This window comes from Embiotoca jacksoni, unplaced genomic scaffold (genome assembly GCF_022577435.1).
Source record: "Embiotoca jacksoni isolate LCO1_2020_lvr unplaced genomic scaffold, fEmbJac1.0.p SCAF_5, whole genome shotgun sequence".
Lineage (NCBI taxonomy): Eukaryota > Metazoa > Chordata > Actinopteri > Embiotocidae > Embiotoca > Embiotoca jacksoni.
The window spans coordinates 5,649,634-5,667,971 of record NW_027185403.1 but is presented as its reverse complement, the minus strand read 5'-3'; positions in this window follow the sequence as shown (position 1 = coordinate 5,667,971).

Below are 18,338 nucleotides of genomic sequence, written 5' to 3'. Positions count from 1 at the left end.
CTCTGCCACGCACTTTGCTATCTGTCTGTTTGTATCGCCTCTGAATCCCCCCCACCCCCCTTATCATCCCAGACCCATCACCACATTAGGAGACATACATGAGTGAAACTGACTGGACTGCTGAGCCTAATTAGCCAAACATACGCTTCCATTCTACAATGACTCCGTTTGATGGAAGCCGTTTCAGTGGTACGGGCAGGTCCACTGGGTGGGTGTTGTTTTTGGTTTTGGACAATGGGACTAATGACCAGTGAGCTAGCCCCCATGTGAGCACGTCAAGAAGGAGGAAGAAGGAGGTATCCTCACTCTCCGTCTGGATTTAAACAATTAGACAATTAACTGGTTAAGAAGGACCAATTGGTCCAAGGATTAAGACGAATAGGAAAAGCTGAAACACTTTAGATTAGAAGAAGATTACAAAGGGAACATAATGTTTTAATACTGATTTAAAATCAAATAAGCCTCCTAACATCGATGCGAGACAAACATTTGTAAATGAAGCTACAGCTCACAGTCAAGCTGTCAAAAATGCAAGTACTGGGATGTTTACTACAGAAATATGCTAATATTCATTTGTATATATGATATATTATTATATAAAATACATTTAACCAATGTGCTGGATTTGTAATACTGCATTTGACTGAAATCAAAGACTGGCATCACATTTTTAATCACTTTTTTTTCTTCAAGATACACATGAATAATGTTTATATCAACAAAAATGATTACATCTACCCACAAAGAATTGGAGCACTGGAGCATTGAGAGTCTTTTTCAGCTCAATGTTTTTGGTTTTATGCTTCACAATTTTACTGTTTTGGTTCATTAGCTCTTTCTTTTTTCAGCCATTTTATGCAACTGTTCTAAAAAACTAAAGAAAGTCCTGTACACTACCTGCCAGCCCCAAACAAACAAATTCTATTGTTGCTCCATGTCTACTGGAAGCAACTGTTTCCCATAAAGACATAATATATCAGTGTTGTGTTTGCAGATGGTTCCACATATCCAAAAATGTATTATTGAACATCTTTTTACAGAAAATATTCAAATCTAAAAATAGACATCAAGATGTTACATTTTCATGGCCAAAATAAGTTGTTCTGGGATAAAATAAAAGGAATTTAAATGTGTGTTGGATCTTTGCAGCCCTTGTTATACTCCAATAAGATGTGACTGAGTTCATGGTATAAAAAGTGTTAATTCATCTATGCCTCGAAGATAACAACTAAAGACAAACCAGTGCACTCTAAATTTCTTACTTGGAATTATTACTTTTTAATTAATGATTAATGTTATAAAAACTGTGAACAATCTTAATATTAATCATAATAGTTAACGCAGTATTACAACTTTGCCTAATGTGACCACAAAGTTGGACAGGAAGTGTTGAAATGAACTCAAACAATCCAGTCATATCAAACAAACGTAGACCCTCCCCTCCCCCAAGCCACTCAACATTAAGCACATATATGACATGACAATGAATGTCTGGTACACCTGCCACTGTTACTGACCAAAGGTTATATGTGTTGTTTTGGAAAATAACTTTTCATTTAGGTATGAGGACATGTTGGTCCTAGAGAGGCACTGAAAAGACTCGTCCTTTCAGTATGAGGACGTGTTGAACAAACAACAGAGACACAGACTTCAACTGAAGTCACAACGATTGTTTTTCTGTCAGATTTTCTTCAGAGCAGTTTTTGGGGAGCAATCTTTCCTGAATGTAGGTTGCTCTTGTTCAAAGACTTAGCAGCAGCAGCATGGGTCCTTTTTAATATCAGCCCGCTAAACCTCTCTTTGCCCCCCACCAGCACTTCTAATCTGGTTGGCAGGAAGTGATTTCATCTTGGTGAAAAGCAGAGCGTCTGAAAATCTAATAGACTGGGACATGAAGTGCTGCCCTGGCTATTTGACCTTGTGTGTTCATGCAGGGTTTGAGAGTGGGCGATGGTGACAGCAGGTGGTTTTTCCTCCTGGCCCTCTTAATGCCCTTTGGCAGCACTCTCATCTACCTCCTACATGTGATTTCTGTCTGAGGTCACAGAGGCAACAGGTAAACACAGACCATTCAGAACAATAAAGTGACAAGATATTGTCAAGGTTTGTGAAACGTCATCAGACACAGCTCAGGTGCTGTTCCAATTCAAAGAATTCTTCCAGCCAGGCCCTGATATTGTAACCAGAAGTATTTTTTCTCTACTATTCTATCCAGATATTTTGGGAGTTGACTGTTTGGTCTTGGACAAGTATCTCAGAATTTCCCAGATTTCATGCCAGGCTCAGAGCTGACAACAATTTTGTCTTAGAAGTGCTATTATTAAATTATGCTTCTCTGTTTTTTTTCTTCCAATTAAATTTGGCTAACCTTTGGGCTAATTTAAAATTTAATTGTCTGATAGCTCATTTTACTTAACCTGTTTGACTTTATCCCCAGATTTCCAATCCAAGGCACCACCAATTAACTTGATAACCAGTAGGAATGACTGTCAGAAATACAAAAATAAAGCCCAAGTTGTAACAACTTGGAATTATTCTTCAGCTACATTATTAATGTTACGTTTCAACCATACCACAAAAAGACGATTTCTGGTTGAAGTCAAAAGTCTCAGAAGCAAATATTGTAAGACCACAATAGACAAAACAAAACAATCTCAGGGCCTGAATTCCACTGTAGGATTGCTAGTACAGCACATAATTGAATCGATTCCTGCAAATCTAGCATTTATAATACGGGAAATTCACAGACACATCTGCAGCGATGTCACATTAAGTTCAGCTCACGTCAGCTAATTAAAAGTGCCAAATGGGGGGCGACTGCCTGGGACACTGTATCAGGCAGACTGACTTTCAACCAGCCTGACCCTCTGCTGTTGCAGTAGTTCTGTCTTGCATACACACACAAGTTTCAGTCATGTAAACTTGAAAACATGCCAACATGGACTGCTGGTTAAAACGTAAAGCTAAACCATCCTAACCGGAACCCGAAAGATCTAACGTTTGTGCAAGCGGCAGTGGCAGTGATCTTAACGTTAATCCTTTGGACAAGTAACTGTCAGGTTACTATGAAGCAGCAGTGCAAAGATAAGTTTCAAGATAACTTTTTTAAATATATCCGTGGCTCGAACTTACCAATGGTGAAATGAGCTGCTCAAATTGTAAAATGTGCGGCGCATCACTCTTCACCAGCCAATGTTACAAAACATCAACTTTAAGTAACCACTCAGATGGCGTTTCTCATACAGCAGCCTTGAAAAGGAAAAGTGAGGCAGATTCAGCACAGAATGTGATGGCTAACGCTATCCAAGTTGCTTAGTTGCAGTGTGAAGAGGGAACCAAGAGGCTTCTCAAAACCACCTACTTTAAAGCAAAAAACTAAATGGCCAATTCTAAATTTGGCCATCTGGTTAAATTAATAACAGATATACGGTGTCCTTTTTTTTTTTTTTTTTTTTTTTAAAAGCTGAACACATCAAGTTATAGAAGCTACCTTAATGAGAAAGGTCTGTCAGAAATGCACCAAGCTATTGCAAGTACAAGTCCATGCTCACAAAGATTACCACTAAAAAAGGAGAAAGAGACAACAAATGACAGCAATGTATATAGTTGAGAACTTTAGTTGGAGGAGAGCAATGAAATCCAATCTAAGTCTACAGGTCTTACTTGTCCTACAGAGACACTTACTAGATTGCATTTCATTCCTGTCCTCCAACTAAACTTCTCTGAACTATATACACTGCTGTAATTTGTTGTCTCTTTCTCCTTTTTTAGTGGTTAGGGTCCCAAATCTTCCCTTTGTGAAGCATGAAAAGTGAAATTCAAGCACAAAATCTACATCAGTGTATACCAATAAGTCTGAGCAAGAAAATATGTAAAATGTATTTGTGGTTGTGACCTAAATGAACTGACCCTTTAGCACAACAAAGTTTTCTTATTAATCAATAGATACTGTACACGCAATATTGGCAAAGTGACTCATTTTAAAACCTTCCAAAAGCCACTTGCTCCAGTTTTACTCAAAATCAGCCAAAACACACTCATAACTGCAAACAAGCCATATTTTCACACCAGCCAAATGAATCATATCCCACCAGCTTAAATAAACAAAAAAATACTTCTGACTACACTCAAAGTTGTCAAATGCCAAATCCCTTCTCTGTTACTTTCCTCTGGTTAGTATGTATGTGTATATCAACACTTCTGAAGCGTTAAAGGTAGTGTAACATGTCCTCTCATGTAGGTGCCTCATTCAGAGCTGCCGCTTCCACTTTTCAGTTGGTGTTTGAAACTTTTCAGATTCACTCAGTGAAAAATGGCAGAATACCACAATGGCAGTCTCCATGTTTCATTTTCCTCCGGACCTTGACAGGAGACACTGCAGTGTCTTATATCTCTTGCCTCCCCAGTTTCCGTGTAAACTGTCACGCCACCAGAGAGGCCGAACTCACCTGAAAACCATTGCCACTCAGACCACCAAAGGTGCCCTTGACTCTAAAATGTTGTTCCTTGTACACAAATCATCAGGGGAGTTACAAGTCGAGAGTTATTTTCTGGAGGAATCTTCTCTGGCTCTGTGGCAGGAAATCAGTGTCCCCTTTTTCTCCACAGGTGGCTCCACATCTGGAAGCTCCAGCTGCAGGAGAGCGCGGATCCGGAAAGGCAGATGGATGGATGGATACACCGTGGCCGGTGGAAGTCCTCATTACCCGTCCACATCCTTCTCGAAGAGGCCATTAATCCTTAGCTGCTTCAGGGGTCATGTGTCACTTCTAGTCCATCACTCCCTCGTCTACCACGCCATGACACACACACACACACACACACACACACACACACACACACACACACACACACACACACACACACACACACACACACACACACACACACACACACACACACACACACACACACAAAATGTCTGGCAGGCCCAGAGAGACAGGCTTGTTGTGATGGGTCTGAGTTGACCATGCGTGATGAGCCAATAGGATGTTTTCATCACTGAGAGAGGTACACTGACAACAGACAGAGTGGTAACCTCAACAGGTCAGTCAAACTCATCTGCTACACCCACAGTGTCTCCTCAGATCAGTCACCGAGTATGTTACAAACTTTGGAGAGATTTTCTAAATACCTACAGTAATTTCTCAACAGATACCCGGCAAGAAGCGAGGATACAATTTCCAAGTTGCAGATATGCAGGAAAAATTCAAAATGTATTTGCTCCTTTAACCTCAAAGCAAAGATGCTCTTCATAACTCATCATTACCACGAAAAAACATGGGATTTGTAGACCGACCTCGTTGCCACAGACACGTTAAACACCAGTTTGAACCTTTTAAGGAGAGTGAAACACACTGAATCACAAAAGATTCATCAAAGTGTCACCACATCATGTGGGAGTGAAAAACTACAGCTCTCGTATTGTGCCAAGTGTGGATTCAGATTAAAGATAAGCGAGCAAAGACATCCAGTGTGAACAGGAGAAAGTGGATCATCCTCCGTGCGAAAAGCTCACTGCTTTTGTAGATAGTTTTTCTTACATTAAACAGTTCAAAAATTTAGCTTTTCAACAAATAAATATTTACGGGACAAAATATTAAATATGGTGTTAATACATTCGTTTAGTAAGCCACTAAAATGTACAGCTGGTCCTACATGTGCTTGTGGTGCCTGCCTTTTTTTTTTTTTTTTTTTTTTTTTTTTTAAATAAAAAGCTACAATGCTACTAAATTACAGATACTGTAGGTTGTATTCAATTGTTTGCTAAATCCATCCCACAAACAACATACGGTAATATAAGCAGTAATTGTTAAGTGACCTGCTAACTAACTTACTCCCCACAACAGAAACCCAACCCAGAGTTACTTCCCAAGGCCGAGGAACCAAACCGGCCGACAAGGTAGATCCAACAGTAGCAACTTAGCTGCAGTTGATGAAATCTGCTGAAGGTTTATGTCTCAGTGGGTAAAATAGAGTGAATGAAAACTTACGAACATCTTTAAGTGGTAAATATAGCTACATATGTGTCGGGCAAAGAACAATATCTGAGGGGGCAAGGTTTAGTGATTACATTTTAGTGATCAATCACCTTGTACGTTTCTGACTGAGGATTTTAAAGAAAAATACTAATCGATAGTCATTGGGTCCTATTCGACTATCATTCGATTTAATACATGAGGACGGGCCTGGGTAATTATATTTTTTTTTAAAAAGAAGATCATAGTTGCATAAAATATTTGACTTTTTGTGATTTCATGAAAAAAAAATTAAAGGATCATGCTCCATCCGTACTTCTGACCACATTAAAATAAAATGTCCACCCCCTACTGAGATCCACATCGTAATGATTAACATCTTCAGGCTAAAATCACTTTCTAATTACACCATTATGTTACAAAAATAGATAAGGCCTTGAGCTACTTTAGAAAATCCTGTTGTTCATTTTTAACCAGTTCTTGCACTGTGCTCATCAGCTCTCTGGCAGAAACAATCTGTCCCTGGAGATGTTAAAAGCTCAAGACACAGCAATGCAGATGAGTGAACCAGCTGTCCTTTCTGCGTCTTAAGCCCCGTGTGGAAGTGCACACACACATCTACCTCTCATCTGCCTTTCTGCTCCCCTGATCTCCCACTTGTTTAATGTGTGTCTGCTTGAAGGGAACAGAGTAATCTTACTTCAATGTCAAACGCGGCACATCCACTCTGATCCATCTCCCCTCCCTAGTGTAAAAACTCCTGTCTTGGGAAACACGATATCATGTCAAAACAGTAGAGGAACAGAAGTAAGTTATGGGCTGAAAGAACCTGGGATCCCTTGAAAGTACTCAGTGACACTCGAAAAAAAGATGACGGTCCTCTGCTTTCATTTACAACAGGCAGCTGCTCTTGGCCTGTGAAACTCTAGATAATTGGTTTTGTTTGCAGCGGCTGAATCATTTTTTTCATCCCATTTTTCATCAGGACTGTGGTTTAATCCTTCACCTCAACATGGTGCCTCCTACATGATGCAAACATATGAGGTGCTTTAATAGATGGAAAAGTATTATCTCGCATACTTCTCACTTTTGGCCCGGCACCACACCATGCACCAATCTGCACGTAGTCAATGAGTGAAATCTTAACACTGCACTCCTGCAGTTATTACTACAGCAGGCTGCTCTGGACTGGGATTTGAATTTTACTATGTTTTGTGAGGAAATTAAAACTATATTGCAACATTTGTGCACACTTTTATGTTTTTAAAGGCATTTATATAGTTTTTAGACATATTTATGACAACAGTATACAAACATATAGTCGCTCAGTGGGAAACATCTAAAGGCAGACATTTCTAGGACACATGCTGCCAATGTTTTTCCTGTCATAACCACTGTTGTATGAAGTAGAACTGGACACCAGACTCAAAGATGATGCCCACTAAATTTTGTGAAATTTGTTTGTTTTATAGTTTTCACGTTACATGTCTCAGAAGACTTTTACAAATAAAAAAACTCCATGGATTAAGCATTAGTGATAGAAATAATCCAATTTGAACTTGTTTGTGGTTGCAGGTGTTCTGTCCACAGTTTTACAAAAGTATCTTTTATAATAGCAAACTATGGGGAAAATATTTTGTATTGCAATACCACAAGTTGCCACTGGGACAAAATGGCAACAAAAACAAGTGGCAACACACTGCGATGTGACCTATCAGTTTGTGAACTGCTGTTCTGGAGCTTCAAGTCCGACATTTTGGCATTCTTCGTTTTTTAGAGCTAAATGTGATCATATTTGGATGAGAGGGTTCAAATACGGAACCCAAGAACTCGCCGAACTATACCAACAACTTGACTGCATCTCAAGCATGTCAATCAAACCAGTCACGCCCCAAATATACCTCTCTTAGAGGCCTAATAGCTAATTAATTATGAAATTATTTTCATAATTAATGAATTTCAAAATGCAGACAACTACTGCTCGGTGGACTCCCTAATGGGAGGGAGGATGGTGGGTGGGTGAAGCTCAACACCAATGATAGCAAACTACAACTTAATAATTTATAATCATAATCAATGAGTCCGTAGGACATACAGCACGATAATGTGCTCCTGACTGGAGCGCCCAGAAGCCTGACGCTTAGAAACTGTTTTCACAAGTGTTTGACGTTTTTCTTTTTCTTTTATATGCATAAAAGCGGCAGCATCACCGGAGTTTGTATTTTCTTGAACAGAAAGTGAGAAGAATCAAAATTTTCTGTCTGACTTATTAACACAGGTGTTTCTTAGCAATCGCATGATTTCCAATAAACAGCATCCATCTTTGTTAAATGTTATTTTTCTCGCTCTCTGCGTGGTTCGGTGATAATTTAAGATTCTCCTCAGGAATTTCAGTCAGAACATTAACGCAGCTCATACATCAGCTGCTCACTGCTGGATTATCGAAGGACATCCTATGAAGCAGACATTTGGAGTGTGTCCAACTCATGAACAAAGAGCAGCCTATCTCCCTCTGCACTTGTTAAACTCTGCTGGACTTTTGTCTTTTCTGGCTTCCTGTAGGCCAGTATCGCACTGCAACCACAAACTTTTCGTCTTGCCTTTTTGAATGCGGTTTCTCTCCCCCTCTCTCTCTCTCCAGCTAATTTTCTGGTCACAGTTAGAAGCCAGCCAAGTGGGACTTGGTCAGTAATTGGAGTCTCTGCAGTGACTGCCTACAGCACAGCTCCAAATTATGCACTGGGGAGGCTTCCTTGGGAAAACTCAATAAGCTCTTCACACTTAAGTGTAGTCATCATTAGGATTTTTCCACTTTAGTGAACAGTACATGACTTGTTGGCTACGCCTTCCAATAGGGAAATGTTAAAAAAAAAAAAAAAAAAAAAAAAAAAAATAGATATTAGCATTGTTTGCTTTTGGGTGTATTTCTTTCATCTCACCTCTATTTTAAATTATCCTCCCTTCATTTCCCACGGCGCTGCTTTGTTGTTTGAAGTGGGTCAAGGTCCTTTCTATTCACAACATTGTCTTTTCCCAGTCTATCAGCAGTTACAGACATTTTAAGCACTTCAAAGAATAGAACACAATCACTTGAAACTCAAAACAGTTTTCCTGTCGTACTGTTTGATTCCATTTCAACCTTTCTGGCAATAACAAGGGAATTATGATTAAAACAATCTTGCCTTAAAGGAAGACAATTCAATACAGTTTATGCTTGTTTAAACAGGCGGGAGTTTTGAATTAGAGACCATAACTGGTAGAAGAGGAACACTAAATGTCTTCTGAAGTAGCACAAACAAACTTTCCCGACGCATTTTAGAACCGAGGTACATCACAACCCATTTTCCAACTGCTGGGACCGGCTCTACTCTTCTCGACTCTACTCGCTTTTCTGGATTTTGTTTTCCACTGCAGATAGTACACACACAATGCAGCGTTGTCACTATAGCGACGCCTCATGAAACGTCATCTTTCAGGCCAAATCTTTTCATCGGTGACAACACACCTCCTCAATTCACCACGACGTGGTTCTGCGGGTTGCCATCAATCGAGTAGTCCAGTTAATTAAAAAAATGTGTCGTGCCCTCAATGAAGCAGTGATTGTGATGATACTCTCTGACCAATCAGTGGTCTGCAGTGTTTTTACATGACCTTCAAGTTTAAAATGAGAGGCAGTCAACATTGGGCCAGTAACACTTGCACCTAATGCCACAACTAATTGGACCAAACTCCTCCTAAGTGCTGAAGGTGTGTGCTGTGTTAATTACAAAGACATGCACCAATGCAGTGAAAACACCAAACACAGCGGTTACTACCAATGCAAACCAGACAAATGCCTGGAAAATTAAATGAGACAGGAGGCTATTCTTGAGTGACGGTTATTCAGAAAGCATAAAATCCTTGCTTTTATATGATAATGTTCATGACAGAAAATAAAACCCCACATTATGAAGCATAACTACATGAAGTGTGACAGAAAAAAATTGCCATGTATCCTTTTAGATTCAGTGGCAACAGCCTAGTTGACAGTAATTTAAGTCTGGAATGTATTAAGGGTTACCATCATATGCATATTTTTCTGCTGTGACAGGGGTATTGACTGAGCTATACTTGAGTAATAAAGGGCATTAAATGGTGATGGCCCCTTCCCACTTTATGGATTATGTGCTTACTTCAGAGCCCAGTGGGCACAAAGTGAGAGCATAAACAAAGAGTTAATTGCAAAAAATGGATTCATTGCCAAGTCAGCAGTATGTTCATGCTGCTGCTCCTCCACAAAGATCTAACCCCCTCTTGATGACACAGAAAACAGTCTGCAGGTCTTGTGTGAAGGAAAAAAGATGAAAGAGAATCGAGTCCAAACTGCCTTTCAAACATTTATATTGTCCGGCCTCTTGAGATCTGTCAAAACTCTGGAAAGCGAGATCAGGTCTCCGCTCTGCAGAGGAAACTGATCCCAGCGGTGCAGGTATAGCTCTCAGGAGTGGGAGTATATATTTCAACCTTAAGATGCTGCTTCTGCAGCTCAGCATATATAGTATGACAACCAGACCACACCATGAATCATGGCTGGTTGCGATCATTTCCTGATTAAGAGCCCCTGAAATTCAGACCGCTCTCACACCTGGTAAAGCACGCTGAGAGTCCTGACACGCAGGCACTTGGGTCACATTGAGATGAATGGGTAAGTGATGAAACACAGAGGCTCCGTGACCCCCTCCCAACAAACAGTGCCGCCGCCCCTCAGGAGGACAGAACGTATTACATTCACAACCTTCGGCCTTGGAAAGATGTCAACATGATGTAGCAAAACTGCAGAGATCGCTGCCATTGCTCGATTAAGTCCTGGTTATTTTACTGGTGCTGACAGTTTCATGTTTGTAACTGAGCGGTGGATGTCCAATATAACGTGGAAACCTCCGACGAGAAAATTCAACTGAGGTGTTGAAATTTAAGACACTTTCACTGTCTGTCTAACACAACTTGTTGTCTGTAGTCACTGGTTTCTAATTAAAACAGTAAGAGCGATGAGTCGGCTCATCCTCAGTGACTTACCATTTTCTGGAAATGTCACTATGATGTGACTCAGCTCGCTACGTCTTCCTCAAGATAGCGGAGCTCATCGTTCAGGCTTCCTGACAGGACACATCCTGGCATGTTCACTATGGCGTCATCTCGACAACACACACCCTGCATCATCAAGACACACTGTGGTGCACAACTTGTTATGAAACAGCCACGATGACGCAACATTGGGAGCAATGCTGCCATAAAGGGTATAAACAAAACATTTGGCTGTGGAATGGCAGATACTGTAACTCCCCTCAGCTGAAGATTTAGTGCTCTGTGATTGAATCTTAGCCTCTGCAGGAAGTGGTGGGCGATTTTTGCAATTTTTGAGGTGTAAAAAGAATGCTGCCTGTACAAAATGCCCATAATTCACAGGCTATTTAAGGGCTGCTCCTGGTTTACATAATGCTTAATGAGTTGGGGTGTATTTAAACAAGAGGGTCAACCCAGTCGCATTAATGCAGTCCACTGCTGTAGCATTGAACCACGAACCCTGACATTAATCCTGAGGGTAATGTGGCCCTTCCTGTGGCTAATGAAATCTGAAGCTTTTAAATGGCTGTACCTAATGACACTCCCTGACAGTTTTTGAATTAAGCAGCCATGACTGCTGGGACTGGACTAAATAGCACACAGATGGCCCACACCAAAGTTTGGTCCACCCACCCCCATCGTTGTTTGCCCTGGGGCTGTTACATGTGATGCCGTACTGCCTGAGAATTAAAGAAGCAGAAATCTCCGCTTCAGTTTCTATCAACCGTGATAGATGAGCGTTGAAATTGAACTGTTATTTCTGGACACCTTTGCTCTATGAACGTGTTATAATAACCTACGAACCTGCACATCCACAAACATGTTTTCGCAAACACATTGTTTATTATTTTGAAAGTTGCATTGTTTGCATCCTGTTTGCTTTCAAGTCTTCTCTCCTGCTTTTACTGACACATTTGTACTTTTTTGGGGAATCCGTTGTGATGTTTTAAAGCCTCCAGTCTGACATTTTAGCCGTCGCAATACAGAAGTGACTGTATTTCGACAAGCTGGGGAATTAATTTTGCGAATGACATCATAATGACTTGTGGAACAAATTTAGTGACTTTGTATTTCATGAGAGAAGTTCAGGCTTTTGAATGGTAGTTTATTGGAGCCAACGCCTAGTGGTCCTCAGCTGTATTACAATTTATGGCATTTAATTGGCTTCACTTTGCTGACATGGCTCCATAGCACATGTACCAGTTGAAAACTACACAAAATATCTTCAACTTTATACTGTATAGAAAAGCCCTAGAAAGGCAGAAAAGAGGGATCCTGTTTCATAATTTCTTTTCTCAGCAAGCTTTCGTGTGTGAATGAATTTAAGAAAACATTGTCCTTATTGTGCAGTAAAGACAATACACATGTAATCTAATACAGAATATATCATACCCCCTGCTAATCTGTTGATTTTCTTCTCACTGGTGCTCGGATGTACTGAGACGAGAGCACAGTAAGAAGGGAATGTCAGAGTTGATTGCTAAAGATGTTCAGGAATGAAATTATCCGGGATCAACTGATGAGACCGATAAAGTTATGATTGCATAAAGATTATACTATATTTTAATACCAGTATGTATTTCTGTCACCTAATTACTGTTTTGTTATTATCTTTAGTCATGATGCCAGACAATCTGCCTTTTTTAAACAGACATCATATCCAGCCAGACTTGTCTGCAGTGTTGAGCTTGTCACAGCTGGATCCAAACATAAAATTCGAAACCACATAATTGCTGATTTGATTGCTCCAAATATGTGATGCACGCAATCTTTCCAGACCAAATAAATCAATTAATTTACAAACTGTCAACCACAAAGAAAAGCGGTCTCTTTCCAACTTTTTTTGAAGCAGTGCCATGGTGAATAAACATCTGCAGAAAACAGCTCAGACTCATTTCTTTCATGTGCAACAAACAAACCGTTCCAGCAACCCACAGAGGCACACTGCAACTGCTGCCAAGGGAGGCAGGGTGTGAAAATTACTTTACATGGGTTGAAAACATGTCAAAACCAGAAAATAGAGCTTATCTCACACACCTGAATAATAGCGGACGAGTATGGTTTCCAGAAATCTTTGAATGATGCCTTTTATTCTTTTGCTCACGAAGCTGCTTTTCTTTTTCTTTAATCTTTGCTGATTGCAAAGGACTCAAAGCCATGGAAATCCCCCACGAGGGAAAACCATGCTTTAGTTTCACAAACATCTCCAAAACTGAAAACAATGCTTTCAAACAACAGAAGCAGCATTTTCAGTGCACTGAATGCTTTTAAGTGACACAAACCTGGAGCATACCGGGCTTATCTGAGCTAAAGAGCCTCCCACAGCACAGTTCAGGCTCAGTGTCCAGATAATCAGCGAGCACAGAGGGGCTTTACCACTCATTTGATCACAAACACATCAGGACAAGCGGGGCAAAATGCTTCAGCTGTCTGCTCTCATTTAAACCAGCTGGAGGGGTGATCAGTGAGGGGAACGCGCTGCCATGCCTCGACCCACCAAGGCATCATCCGCTGTTTTCCCGTGGTAACCGAGTCACCTCACCACCTCCTCTGATTGCTCAGGCAGAGATGTCAGAGCGATGCAGTGCTGGTGCTGAAATCCAGACATGCAGATACTGAACCACTCAGCTGGAGAGGCTTATATTGTAATTTAATAATGTATTTCAGTTTTTCCAGGATTGTTTGTTTTTGGCTTTGTACGCACTGAAATAAGCAAATTTGAGTATTTACTTAATGTATCAGAGCTACAAATTTCAAAATACCAGATTTTTCCTGAATGAATGTTTAAACAGATGATGTGATGTTTGACTGAAAACAGCTGTGGTGTATTGGAAGTGACAATGGATTGCGTGTATGATGTGTCTTCAGTTCATGAGACTCAGGTTTGATGCCCAGCAATAGTATTCGACCCTGAACAAGGCTTTTAAATCAACTACTCAACTTTAGCATAACATCTAATCCATACCTTGATTAAAGATCCCCCCCCTCCAACCCTCCAACCCCCCCACCCCCTCCACTCCCCTGTATTTTATAGGATGACAGACATCAGGAGGTAACAAAAAAATTGTGATCTCAATATGCAGACTAAAATGTGGTTATCAAATTCTTATGAAAAGTAATGGAAGCAGGATATTTTGCCATTTAAGAATAAACTGTCCAAAAGGACATCAGTGCACCGCAACATTAAACATGACTGGGAATGTAGTAATCATAGATAACTATCAATAAAAATAAAAAAAAAAACATTTTTTAATTGAGTGCACTGATTTCCTGTCATTGCTGCGCTCTAATCACCCAATATGGTTAAAGAAGCTTAATGTACTTGAAAGTCATTCCATATCTCAAGTTCTTTTTATCTTACTTAACTTTTATTTTTTATTTTAGTTTAAGCTATTTAGAGTCAAGAGTTTGATTATTACATAACAACAAAGTGAACACCAGGAATTTGAAGCTGCTTGTTGTTGGTGTTTTATCAACGAGGAGAGCTGAAATGTGCTGCTAACACTTTCTCATAATGACTAGCTTCCCTGGCACCACTGCATGAGAATCAGTCATTTGCAAACTTCATTTCAGATGTTTTCCCTTCTTCTCAGAATAAAGCATCAACAAATGTAATATGGAGATTTGTGATGATGAAAATGTGATAATTGAATGTAGCTGTTGACATCGCAGCGCTAAAAGGCTTGGCTCCGGTGTGAAAGAGTCCAGCCTCCCAGCGTTGATATGTTAGAGCGATTGTGTGTGTACATGTGTTCTTGTGTGTTGGTATGGAGAGTTTTATACTGAGGCATTAGCCATTTGTTGGGCTGTGTCAGATCCAATGCCAGAAAAACAATGTCTGGCAGTGAGTGAAACCAAATAGCAGGAACTGTTCAATTGACCCTAAACACAATCCGAAGAGTTAAAAGAGCAAGTTAAAGAAGAAAAAAAAAAAAGTTATCCTTCTTCTTTAATGGAACACACGTCTGCTTTAGATTTATAGCTCTGTGCATTCATAGATAAAAATTATGTGAAATACAATTCCTAAAACCAAACGTCTAGTTGCTACGTAACTGAGAGAGGTCAGGCGTTCCCAGTGAAGAGACGCAGTTCCTTCAGAGACGTCCATTCATCAAGTGCTGCCAGCATGCCAGAAGTACAAAGGACGGCATATCCTTCGCTGGCTCCATTTCCCATTTTGTTTGTCTTTCCTGTCTCTTTTCTTCTTTTAAACTCTTTTCTCAGTCGTATTTAACTTCTTTCAAATTGCCACAGTACAAAGGAGCTACCATATTTCTTTTCTTTTTTTGAAAGGAAAGTATACTTTGTTGACGGAGACGCATCAGTAATTGCTTTACTTTTCCAATCTGATTTTAGAGCCGTAAATAATGTGTCCTACTATTTGTCGAGTAAGCAAACCTTCTAAAAGAGAAAACAATCTGAGGAATATGAGCTGTCAGGTGCTCTCCATCTGCATTTCATTGTGGTACATATAAAAGGCTGTTTAATGGGTCTGTAAGCTCATGTCGAGAATTGCCCTTCATCTACCCCAACTGAGGCAGGTGGTGACTGGACTGGGGTGGCTCGCATAAAGCTGAAACAAATTCTGCTCGGGATACTTCAAGTCCACCATAAAACATAATGTGTCATTAATAAAGTTGCCTTTTCTTGCCCTTTTCCCCTTTTTGTTCATAACAATAGCAGCTGGTGAAACAGTCACCAGTTATGCTTAAACTTAACAGTCTGTGCGACCATGAATAATTTACTTTGATTGCACATATCGGAAAAATAAAAGAGGGAAATCTTTTAAATGAAGGGTTGTAGTTTTTTTGTTTTTTTTTAGCTTCTCGGAAAGAGCAAAGAGAATTGGAAATGGGAGAAGGTGACAAGACATCAAAGAGAAATTTTGCAGACAGATAAGAGACCAAAGAACAATGACTTCAAAACACTGCCAGTTTCCCCACTTTGCTCTTTAGAGCCCTCACTTTTCTTTACGTGCTCACATTCACATAAAAGTTATTTTTCCTCCATGTATTTACAACTCCATCTCAAAGTCTGATGGCTTCAAGAAGCAATACAAGTTTAGATCATCTATAAGGATCACAGAAGGAACAAGGAACATTGGAGCTACTTTCCATAACCGTCATAATACAGCATATTAAACTATTGCTAGACTAAATACACTACCAATGATCTTCTGTGTATGAGTTGAAGGAAAAATAATTCTCTATTTTAATGTATGATAGAATAAAATCCAAAAAGTGAACTTCATCCATGTATCTTTACTGTACATTACTCAGTGCAATCTGGTCAGTGACTGCAGTTGACGAGTTAACTGCCAACACATCCCCCAGCCAGGATACTACCATTACACTTCCTCTCCTGACCCTGATTAAACCCTAAAAACTCATCTCTGTCATCAAAATAAGATATTTTGATATTTGACAGGCGCCCCCCTCAATCTCCACCCGCCCCTCTGCTGCTTGCCTGCAGCTCGAGCTGGTAGCTCGATGATAAGGAAAGTCCCACCTTGTAAATTTAGGGGATTGTTTCAGTAAGTATGTGATGTATGAAAGCATGGCTATCTGAATCAATGCTTTTCAGACTTTTTTTTTTTTTTTTTTTTTTTTTTTTTGGCGGGGGGTACCAATAGCTGTCCTGACCTTCCTTCTATTTCTGCGTACTGGTCTGTTTACCCCCTCCTGACATTTTGCAGCCTTTGCTAAGAAGTAGAAACAGCGACCTCTCTGTCCACAAGTGGTAATCACATAAAATTTGAATAGAAACCAGCAACAGCGCTGCACAGAACACATGTCAACACTAACAGACAAAAGCTAGCAAATTAAATCAACCTCACTAAACATGAATTCCTCCGACACAAAGTGATGCAAACGGGTGGAAACCTAGCAAACGTAGGTGAGTGGCAACCGACGTGGGAGCACATATAAGTGGTACCAATATCCGAGGTGCTTTCTAACATCACTTTGAGATGTCTTATTAGTCACTGAAACTCTGTTAAAACCGGATGACCGGACGGTTTTTGATCAATAAGGTAGCGATTCGACAAGTTCACGAACAGCCAAACACCAAGCAAGTTCCACAACACAAGCCAGCTAATATTACTTACTAGTCCAAGTAGTACTGTTTTACTCCTTTATATTTCGCAAAGCTCTCACCAGCTACTAAAAGCCAGTCCGAGATTTACTCTTCCTGTTGCTCAGCTACTCCCACTTTTTGTCTTTTAAGCTTCATCCGTCAACGTCCTCTTTGGTCCCTTCATTACATTTTTCCATTAAATGTATTGGTAATAAAAGAAACTATCACGAACTTACAGATTTCAGAAGATCAACGTAATCACATCATGTGATTTACAGTTGTAGGTTGAATAAATGTGAGATTTGTTTTGTTATTGTATTCTAACGAATATGTCGAGATAACACAAAGAATAAAGACCACAAAAAAAATCAATGGAAAACTGTAGACATGAAAATTTTGTTTGACAGTAAAGCGGTTTATGAGTCAGGGTTTTTCAGTTTCAAAAAAATAAGGTTTTCATAACAAGGTGAACTTCTCTTGCTCCGTAAAACGTCCCACAACTCGTACTAAGGCAGGAGAAATGAATTTAGTGGAAGGTTCAGGGAGTTGATCTTTACCTCCTTCTCTTGGCATTACAGACTTGAGCTTTGTGAGCTTTCAAAAAGACTTCATGTCTGTTTTCAGAGTCTGTCTTCTCCCCCAGAAAACATTTTCCTTATCTTTCATCTGTCAAGTCGCATTTCTCTGTCTCACTGTATGTCAGCGAGACCAAGCTGCAGCATGCTCAGTCCCGAGCACTTAAATAATAAAAAAACAGCGTCCATAAGAAACAAATCGTCCATTTCCAAACTACATGCCGCTGTTCAGACAGATGGAACTTCTGATAACTGCAACAATATTGGAAAGGAAGTGAGCGGTTGTCCACTTTGGATGCAACAAGCCCTCCATTTAGCTTGTTTTGACTGTTTGATCCTCTGCTACAATAAAGGGTGGATGATCGCTATATCTCCTGCATGCTCAGGAAAAAAAAACACTGCGGGAGAATAGCGCTCTCAGGGAGCAGAAGATTGGTATTTTTAAGTGCATGGAAGCGTGTAAAAGTCTGGCATGCCGCCACCGATTCTGCTCCCTGCAGCACATACCAGTGCACATCAACAGCAAAGATGTGCAGTGAAGTTAAAGGTGACAAGTCGAATTTGTTAACATTTCTGAATATTAAAGAGGCGTTCAGTGCTAGCAGTG